This window comes from Astyanax mexicanus, chromosome 25 (assembly GCF_023375975.1).
Source record: "Astyanax mexicanus isolate ESR-SI-001 chromosome 25, AstMex3_surface, whole genome shotgun sequence".
Taxonomy (NCBI): domain Eukaryota; kingdom Metazoa; phylum Chordata; class Actinopteri; order Characiformes; family Acestrorhamphidae; genus Astyanax; species Astyanax mexicanus.
Genome location: NC_064432.1, coordinates 19,573,217 through 19,584,842, shown reverse-complemented (window position 1 = coordinate 19,584,842; position 11,626 = coordinate 19,573,217).

Here is an 11,626-nt window from a genome sequence, read left to right as displayed (position 1 = left end):
TACAGTATTTATACATTTATACTAACAAAAAAGTCCTACTATGATCGTCCTAACATATAGAAGGTTTATTTGAAACGCACAATTATTTTTTTTAGAAAAAAAATCAAAATCAAATAAAAGATGATTACGTGAAATAAGTGAAATAAATTGTTGATCCCCTGCCAACATTCAAAAACTCAAAAACATGGCTCACAAATTAGTACCGTCCCTTTAAGAAAGTAATCCTAATCTCACCCTTACTATGGAACTCCATACAAGATCTCACCTTCTGGGGTAAGGATGATATTGAGGAAGGAAGGATTAGCATGTTAATGATCTCAAGGGAGCGGGGAGCACAATCACCAAGAAACACACTTTGCTTTGCAGGATTGAGAAATTAGTCAGTCTCTGGAAACCTCTGTGGAGGGAGCTCAAACTTGTGCTTGCCTACGAGGGATTCTCAAGTACTAAGTCACATTTTGCTTGAGGATCAAATACTTATTTTGCCTAATGAAATAGAAATGAATTTATAACTGTACTAAATTGTTGTACTAAATCTCTCTTTTGATTGCACATATAGTATATATTAAAGAATAGACTGGCATTTATAGATTTAAATAAAATGACCATACCATACCATAAGTAAAACACAGCATTTTAATCCTCAGTAGTACAGAAAAGTACAAATAAGAACAAATAAAATAGGTAAAGAGTTTAGATCATTTCGTTAGTCTAATGCCAAATGAACCACGTTTGAAAATAAAGACCCGTACAAGCAGAACAGTTTCACAAATAATGGTATATTAAATTAAGCGTGATGACATTGCTATCATAGGCCTACTGTAACTAATCCCTCTTAAATAAGCAATAAACTAATACCCGGGGCTGTACGCAGTATTTTATAAAAAGCAATAAATGTTAAACAGCCACTAAAGTCTGCTGTGATTTTCCTCCCAGTCTTTTGATGGTATGCGTTGGCCTTTTTCGGCTCCCCGGTTTGGATTTCCCACCGTGACCTTGGACTGATCATATTCTGCTGTGGTCAATGACCACGCCAAACTGCTTATTTTTCTGACAGTCAGTTTTATGTTGATGACTGCACATCACAGATGCTGCAAAATCTGATTTTCTGAAACGTGATGCTGGGATAAAGGTCACGTGACCAGCCGTCTGGCCAAGCGGAACCACATGGAGTGAAACAACATATGGATCAAGTCAAATTCACCCACAGCTCCTACCACCCACGCAAAACTTCAAAATTCAAAACGCAGTCCTGAATGGCCACTTTATTAGAAACGCCTACCTTATACTTACACTCTCTGACTGGCCACTTTATTAGAAACCCTACCTCATACTTCTACTCTCTGACTGGCCGCTTCATTAGAAACACTTATCTTGCACATGCACTCTTTAATTGGCCACTTTATTAGAAACCCCTACCTCATACTTCTACTCTCTGACTGGTCACTTTATTAGAAACACCTACCTTATTCTTCTACTCTCTGACTGGCCACTGCATTAGAAACACCTACCTTATACTTCTACTCTCTGACTGTCCACTTTATTAGAAACACTTAGCTTGTTATTGGCCAATTTATTAGAAACACCTACTATATACTTCTACTCTCTGACTGGCCACTTCATTAGACCTTATACTTCTACTCTCTGACTGGCCACTGCATTAGAAACACCTACCTTATACTTCTACTCTCTGACTGGCCACTTTATTAGAAACACTTAGCTTGTTATTGGCCAATTTATTAGAAACCTCTACCTTGAACATCCACTCACTGACTCAACACTTTATTAGAAATGCATGCAATACCTCATAATTCTCACTGAATGTCCACTTTATTCCACACTTAACAATTTATTATTTTAACAATTTATTATAACAATTTATTCAACTTTATTTGAAATACCCACTTTATATTTCCATTTACTGACTGGCCACTTAAATTAAAAACACCTACTCTGTGTTTCTACCTACTGATTGGACACTTTTTATAAGAACCCCTACCTTGGGCTTCCACTCGCTGGCCACTTTATTAGAAACACTAACCTTGTGCTTTCTCACGCTCTTTTCAGTGATGACCTTTTTTAATGGTCATCATCACGTTGGCTGAGCTTCATGAGTAAGGAGCCTGTAGGGGGAAGTGCTCTGTGTCAAATAAAATTGAGAAATTGGATGCAATTACGGTTTAACAATGACATAATTCATCTGACATCATTTCATATTTTCCCTCTGCTGAAACAGTTTCTAAAGCGGTTACTGTTGACTGGAGCTGTGAAGCGCTCATGTCTGAATGGCTGTGCTGGAGTGTGTGTGTGTGTGCGTGTGTGTGTGTGTGTGTTGTAGATGTACATAAAGAGTTATTCCTGAGAACAGAGGATTTTAACTTCATCTTCTATTCTGAGTCAATATTCCATGGAAAAAGTCACTATTTCTTTCACTTTAACTTCATTTTATTCCTATTTATTCTCTTTTTTTCCTCGCAGTTGAGGATGCCTGCTTTGAAGTCGCTGAGGTTTTAAATTCAATGTAGCGCAGACTATTTACTTTAAGAATTATTACTTTTTTCCCCCCATATGTTTTTCTGTTTTTCAAACGTAAACTGACCAGCACCGTCTGGAGACCGCAGCGGCCGCTCACTCAGCACTTTTATAGCTGTTCATCTGTAATTTTCATCGCTGTTGTCGCCGAGATCAGTCGCACGTTTTTATTTTGGAGCTTCAACGTGGAACCAGTTATGCTTTTCCCGCCAAACAAAGCATCTACAGCACTGACGTTGGCAGACAGGGCGTAGATGATGTTATGGCCTTTTATGAGAGATTGTGGTTATGTTGGTGTTTCTATATGGCGTTTGGAAAAGCGAAATAGCATCTGAAGCGTGTTTTAAAAAAAGAAAATGGATGGAAAAATGCAGTAGAACATGCTGGAAGTGCATTTATGGTGCTTATCATTTACGTTTCATAGAAAAAAAAAATCATTACATAGTTGGTCGATTAGTCAAGACATGTTTAGTGTCTGTATTTTACTTTTTTACTTGTGCACTGGAGCTACAAGGCTAATTGGGGCTGATGCATAATGGAAGCTTATTCCCTACCAAATAGCATAATGCTAACTGCAGGGCTAAATCATCACAAGCCTTAAACTGTGTGTGTGTGGAGTTGTTCCGCAATCTCTAACATACCTGCTGGTGTTTTCTGGCACTGTGTAGAAACACTGTTATCTTTGAACATGGACTAAAAGTACACACAACATGCAGGCCTTGGCATGGCTGCTAATGTTTTTGGCTGTGGAAGCCATTAAAGCCCATGGCTGTAGATAACAGTTTATCGTTCAGTGCCAAAATCACATGAGCAAGTCTGAAGTAAACTCATCTTTAAAGGGCCCTGTGTCAATAACACCTAAACTGTGTAAAAAGTTCAGTCTGATGTCAAAACACTAGGCTTTGTCAATGTATTGTGTTAATTTTGATGAATTTAACACATTTGAACATGTGCTAGAGTTTCATTCTGATATTAAACACCAGCTATGAATTCTTCTCAGAATACAGTAGCATCCAAGCTAACGCCCTTCATCCTTACTGCTGAGTTCGACTGTTAGCTAGCATTGAGCCGCTAACTGCATTCTCAGTGTTCTGAGGTCAATAACTAAAGGCTTGCGTGAACTATAGCCATAGTCTACATATCATATAACTTGTTTGAAATTATTTCAGATTATATAATACAGTTGTTATGTCTAAAACCCTAAGGCCCTCTGGTCAACATGTGGATAACACAAATTTCTGCCCTTATTACTCTATAAAAATTGTATTATTATTCTTAGCCACAAATCAGATAAGTATTGGAGGATCTGGGAAGCCTAACATTGTTTGCATGTTTTTCAAATATTTTCCTCATTAAACTGAAAAAAACATATTATGATCTTGCCTAACTCCCAAAGCAAGATCATAATAAGTGTTCCCAATATTAATTAAAGCCTAATGCGGTATTACTCACACATTAAAAGTGTACCCATATAGACACCCAGCTATTACGACTACTATTATTTATTTTATTTTTTTTTTATTTTATGACAAAAATATTTTAAAAATAGAAACACTTTAATAATTATTATTAAAAATTACTGTACCAGATCTGGGTTGAACTACACAAGTCTATAGCAATCACAGGCCAAAAGAAATAGTGTGGTCAAGGAATGTCCATACCCACAGAATCCACACACTACCACAGCACACAATCTACCTCAATACACTCTCTAATCTTATCAAACAAAAACAAAAAAAAACCCACAGCAAGCCACAACAACACTGTCTAACAAAATCCACAACCCAGAATACCGGGGCAGTCCACCCCTTAACCACAAACAAAAGAAAACAAAAAAATACAAATATACAACTTCCAAAAATAACCGGCCTGTGATATGTTATTACAATATTTTACAACAAAAACATACAAATAATTTCAACCATCCAGATCTGACCAGAGTATTAGTACAGAGAAGAAATAGGTAATCACTAAAAACATATATAAACAGTGGCTCAACAATAACTAGCTGTATCACGTCTGATTCAGAAGAACAAGAAACTCTGCACCGTAAAACTTAAAATATAGGGAGGGAGACTGTGGTCCCACTCTACAAAAAAAGACAATCAAAAATCATATTTAAAAATCAATAACAAAATACAAACAATAACATGGACTGGTAAAATTTACCATTATAGCCCTGAGAGCATGTGCAAATTAGGCATACAAGTAAATATCCATAAGTAAATGTATCCACATACATAAAATATCCAGTACAACTGCTTAGCTAACCTCCTAATATAATCAAACACCATAATATAATTAAATATGTACGCAGCAATCAATGATAATCAGGACATACTCTGGTTATTTCTTAATAATAGCACTATAGCTGCACCCATACACATCCATGCACCTAGACAGATAGAGGCAAACACACATACCAAACGCCAAATACTGTTGGCATCAAGGCAGTAGAAGCCCCCCAGCTCCGTAACTGTATCCCAAAAACAAGAAAATCACTCATTAGTAGGGGTGAAACGATTACTCAAGTAAATCAAATAAATCGATTCACAAAATTGATCGATTAATTAATTAATTTAATTTAAAAACTGAGAGACTTTTATTTTGACAACGCGCTCAGCGTTACGTCACCCTCGCCCGGGAAGAAGGAGACGGAGGTTTAAGTTGAGCAGCGGAAAAATGAATATGGGGAGGGAAAACAGCGATTTTAAAGGAATAAAAGCATTTTATGTTCGAACTGTGACCTGTACTCGGTGCAGTGCGTCCTTGCCTCCCAAAACAGCGCGTTTTAATGCTGGAAACTAAATGCATGATTTCTTCATCTAAGAGTACATTTGGCCGGTGAGACAAAAACTGTATGAACACTGTGTTGTTCATATAAGGAAGTGTGTCTCTTATTTATTGGATAAAATATTAATTACCACTAGTGTCTAATGTGCCCCAATGCGATAGGTGTCAATCTTAGCGTTCATAAATGCACGGCCATGAACTTATTATTAGAGTTATTAGTCTTAGTGATGTAATTAGACCCAAGTAGTCCAACATATAAATAAAGAAAAACCCACATTTGTAATACTTCTGTATCACAATTATTCCACAGGTCCTGATATATTTTGGAGAAGCGGCTCGATAAAAGAATGCAGCACACTGATCCAACACTGGCAGAACTGACAACGTCTCTGCTGTTCAGAAGCTAAGATGCACAACACAAAGACGATGTTTATGTCTTTTTTATTGATTTATACCTTATATTTGATATTTACAAGAAATCCTAATTTGAAAGTAATGCAATTAAATGTATTTTTTTTACTTGTGGTATTTATTTTTATTTATTGTGTTTTATTTATTTGTATTTGCAATTTGGAAATGTATGTTGTGAATTTAAAAATATAACCTTTCCTAAACAAGGAAACCAATTGGTCATTCATTATTAAGAGAAATGCCTTTTTAATTGCTCTTTAACCAAAAAAATGTTTTATCCGATTACTTGATTTTTCAGTAGAGTACCCGATTACAAAAAGAATCGATAGCTGCAGCCCTACTCAGTAGGCTCCAACTAATGCACACACACACCACGAACACCCACACACACCATAACTAAAGCTCCAATGAATGACTTAGAAGTAAAAAAACTTCATTATAACACATACCCAACGGATGTACAGGCTACGTTACACCCGCCTTAGGTAGCAACCACCTAATCTAAAGAGACCAAATACAGTTACATATAACTGAAAAAACCCAGTAACCGTCAGATACGAGTAATAAAACCAGCGACCTACCGTATAATTCAGCAACACACACTCTTCAGCTTGCCTCCGGGCTAGTAGCTCCCAACAGTACATATACGCTAGAAAAACAATTAAAATAGCATCACGACACATCCTATAAGCTTTAGCCTTTATCCGTTAGCAAACTATAAAAACTGAGTTTCACATATGTATATCCCACATACCGAGTTGAGTTCTTCCAGCAACGACAGTGCCACGCCAAACAATAGGACGCCCTCTTTGTTTTGCCCAAAGTGGAGGTGAGCTCACCTGGGTGCGTCTGCCTTTATCTTCCCCCTCTGCACCAGGCCCACTTCTTACCTGCGTTCCACTCACAGTGGCGGCGTCCCAATTCACTAATATCTTGGTGACCAGGCAGGCATGTGCGCACTCTGACGCTATTATATTAATGCCATGTTACTAGCCCTACACATTAATTCAGGCAATATAACCATATCTGAATCCTACAAAAAAAACAATCCTCCAGCCATACCACATTAGTAAAAATGGATAGCAATAAAATAAAAAAAACATCCAGTTTTTTACTTTTTTGTGTCAGATGGAGAAAGGAAACAGGGAACACGTGGTACCAGGTAACAAGGGGGCGGAACTTCAAAAAACAGATAAACACACAGAAGACGGGAGCGGAGACACAGGATACACTCAGGATATGTGCAGAGGAATAAATAAACAAACATTAAATTTAGGCAATTTAAGCAGGGCTGGAGTATTTAATTATTTCAGAGGAACATATTTCAACTATTAATGTAAAAATACCTTCGAGTGTAGTAACTCTTTAAGACATATTTATATAGCCTAGAATTTCCTGATAATAATCTCTGGAGTGTGTTACCATCTTCTATTATTTTTGATGAATAAATGTGCATCAAATGTATAAAAATGGTGTAGTGTTGTAAAAGATATACAGTATTTACAGCATCTGATAAGGGGAGTTTGCTGTGCTATTAGTTGATAGAGGACAGAGATTGCATCACTATTTTTTAATAAGAGGGGACATCGCAGGATGTCAGAATGTTGTATAGAATTTGGGGCATCAGGGACCCCCTATTAAAATGCATGAGACTCCCTGACATTCTGGGATAGGTAGGACCCCTGCTGTAGACTACAGCAGTCTGGCAGTGTCAGTGTGTCGTGATGTACACCATAGGTGGTGGTTTTTATACTACTCATATTCATATTTATATCATGATATACATTTTGGCCATATCGTCCAGCGCTACACCCATAATGTTTTCCTGTCTAAACCCCCTGTATAACAGAAATACCAGTACATAAAGTTAAGTACGAAAAGTGCGTTCTGCTTTATAATTCATGCTGACCGTAAAGACACAACAAAATGTAAAATAAAATATGTAGCATAAGATCCTAAAGAAACCAGAAACCTCATTTATTCCTCTGCTTAAAACATCTAAAGCAGAGCTGCTCGCTCGCAGGCTTTTAAAAATCGCATTTCATGCACTTTTGCAGTTTTTTTTCCCCTCTCTAACATGCTATGAAGGCCTTCATTAACTGAATCAGATGTGCTGGAGCAAGGAAAACCCAATTAGCAGTGAATTGAGTCCCCAGGACTCAGGTGGGAAACCAGTCTAATGACTGTGTTTGGTTCAGCAAACCTGCTCCAGGAAGTCTACCATCCTGCCCAGTTAGATGCAAGCCAAGTTTAACGCACCTCACCCAGCTAGACTAATCACTGTCTTTGGGGCGTCTGAGTTGGAGCTAAACTCTGGGAAACAGAAAGAAGGGAATAGTTTGAAGGCTTGACGTTTTAAATTTACATGTATTATTTAATTCAGACCGTCTTATCCAAAGCAACTAAGAACTGAATTCCATAAAAAAAAGAGTTGGGTGAATATAGCGTGAGTTCTGGCGAAAAGTTTGATGCTCTTTCTCAGATGAGGAACTGTACCGCAGTCTGCCCATTTGCCTCCATGATTTTTACTTCTTGATATGCCAAGTTTGAGCTCCTCGTTTGCGGACACTGCCAGAAGAAAAGCCGCAGTCATGAGTTTCTGAGGTCTGGTTCTCAACTCAACCCAATTATTCCCATAACTGGCAGAGTCTGGAGGTGATGTGCTGCTTTCTAGTATCAACAACACCATATTCTATTGAAGTAACCATCATGATGTACTGTTTATTGCCAGATTTGTATATTAGGAGTGAAAATGTAAAGAGTCAAGACTGATGTAACAGGTTCATGGTATGTTACATCCATGTAGAGAAGTTCTATTATTTGACTTACTATGCTGAAAGAAACACAATTAGACATTATAGGGTCCCTTTAGGGCCCCTTGTGCTCTATTATCTTAATTACACATAATTAGCACACACTGTGCAGGAAATACATCAGCCTAAAGCAGCAAATAAGGTTCGCATTAATAGATCACACATTTACTCCCTGAATGGGTTGCAATTCTGTTGTTTTTAGCTTTAAATGTAGCATGTGTAATAACAACTAGAAAGGGAAAGTTTGTGAACAAACTTTAAGTTAAAAATGTTGCTTATGTGTTTTTGTCAGAAGAGTATAAAGAGCTGATTCTATAGGTTTACCAAGTTGTTTTTTAAGGTGTTGTTAAGTTGTTGGTAGGTGGCTGCTATCATATCTGCGGTCATCTGTGGCTAAGGTGTTGCTAGGCAGTCGCTAAGGTATTACAAGTGGTTGCTAAGGTGTTTCCAGGCAGTTGCTGAGATGTTTGCTATAGTGCAGTTAAGTGGTTGCAAGGTGGTTGCTACCATATCTGTGGTCATTGCTAAGGTGTTGCTAGGCAGTCGCTAAGGTATTACAGGTGGTTGCTTAGGTGTTTCTAGGCAGTTGCTCAGGGGTTTGCCACGGTGCTTTTAAGTGGTTGCTAGGTGGTTGTTATCATATCTGTAGTGGACGCTGATGTGCTGCTGGCAGCTGCTTATTTTTTTATCTTTTATTGATTTCTAAGGCGTTGGGAGGCAGTTGGTTTTTGACAATAGTTTGTGGGAACTTTTAAATTGATTTCTTTGGGAAAAATTTGAGCAGAAAAATATTGTACATAAGTATCGCTAAGTTCTAAGTTCTACAATAAGCTGTAGGATGAGAAACATAAAAAAAATGATGGCAAGAATAATGAGAAGAAAAAGATTATGAAAAACAGCAAGGTGGCTTTTCCAAGCCAATTTAACAAAAAGCTATTTTACATTTCCAGTGATGTAGACATCCTGAAAGCTTTGGATTTATTGCTACGCTACATTAGAACAGTCCTTCGCTTCCTGTTAACACATAACGTCTGGATGATTTTAAACACGTACAGGTCTGTGCAAAGTATCCTTTTTTTTTTCTTGGATTTCAGATTTTTCCTCATAAAGCCATTGAATAAAATCGGCCACCCATATCTGCCTGTGCCCCTCTCTCTCTCTCTCTCTCTCTCTCTCTCTCTTTTGCTCCTCTCTTTTTGACGGCCTTCTGCCGTGTCGAAAAAAAGTCCGGCCCCCTCCATTCTGCCAGCCACAGAAACTCCATAATTACCACGTTAATTTTGGAACGCACACAAAAGGATGTTCTCACCAATCTATCAGACTATCAATCTACCTATCAGCTCGGGCCACTCGTTATTAAACGAGAAGCATAATTGAGTGTAATTAAAAGCCGCTCTAAGTGCTGTAATTAATGTCAGTTGTCGAGCGCTAAAAGGGGCCGCGGGAAGACTAATGGCTCCCTGCAGTTTGAAGATGAAGACCCAGGAAAACTCAGAGATGTTCAAGAGCAATTACTGGACAGACTGCACAAACAACACCAGTGGACAGAGGGGAGAGAGACAGACAGAGTGAGACAGTGTGTGAGAGAGAGAGAGAGAGACAGAAAGAGCAGGGTGCATGAATAATTGTGCCAGAATAAAATCTCCTCAAGAGGAAAGAGTCAGGGGTATTAATTCAGCATGCGAAGGGGAAAACGATGCACTCTAAATTGCCCTTTAGATTATTATCCTCAAGAGCGGCTGTAAATGTGTGTGTGCCACATTTATCACAGTGTTGACCCAAACAGTTTGTAAATAAATCAACAAGTAAATGCGAAACGGCGGTAAAATTAGCATGTGGCGGCTAAGCAGTTTCCCCAGCGGCTTAGAACCGAGCATGTTCCACGTTTCACACTTGACTCGGGACAATAAAAGTCCTGCAGGTGATGATGTGAGCGATTCGGACTGTGCTTACCTTGCTTAACATCTGTTTTTATCATTTAGACTGGAATAAACATTCTGCAGTTTTCCCAAATCCCACAGATAAGATGGATTTACAGTCATACTGTGCTTTAAGACAGTCCTAATGAACTGGTGAGAGCTTACCTTGCACTTTAACAAACTGCCAGATTCATACTGGACTCTGAATAATACCAGATTCAAACCTCTATACAGTTGTAACGATACTACAGGTTCATACTGGATTTAGATCTCTACACAATGCTTGCTGTCTGACTGTTAAAAACTAAACACACTACAGGTTATACTACAGAATACTGGATTCATATTGAATTTTCCCACAATATTTAATCTCAAACTCTATCAAAAAATAATTATTACTGCCAGGTTAAGAGAAACTAAACTTACTGCAGATTCATACTGGATTTTAATTATTTCACAATTTAGTGTCAAACTGTTTACAAATATAAAGAGTCCAACTTCATACTGGATTTAAATTACTCCACAATAACCATAGTCAGACATAGAAATAGACTGCAGATTCATACTGGATCCAAATCATCATAAAACCTCCCAACACTGCGGATTTACATTTAAAATATACTCCTGAATTCTGCACTGTCTTGTCTCTTTTTCATTTCCTTTCTGTTTCCTCACCTACACTGTGTCTGTGTGTGTGTGTGTCTGTGTGTGTGTGTGTGTGTGTGTGCTAACATCAGAGACGATTTACGCTGTGAGAGTTTAACTTTGTCAGGAAAGGTTGGCCGGAATAAAAAGATGATAAATCGTTGCTGTGTTTCCAGTACGGCATCCCTATTGATAGCTGCAGGGTAAAAAGAGAAATAAGAGAAATGTTCTCTCCGAACCCGGCGGCATTGAAACTCCTAAACACGAAGCACATAAAAGCGAGTGAAACTTGTTTTGTGTTGAGACCTTCGGGGTTCAGAGGTCAGTCTGTCAGTGCAATATTTTTTTTAAGGCACTCAAACAGAATGTATCCACATAAAAATGAGCAGAGACAGTTATGGTGCATCATGCAATATATTAACAGTTGACTCATACATCGTTTCATATGATTTAAAACTAACTTTTAACATCATTACTGCCTACATGGTCTTTGGTAGAGGGAAGGCCATTTCC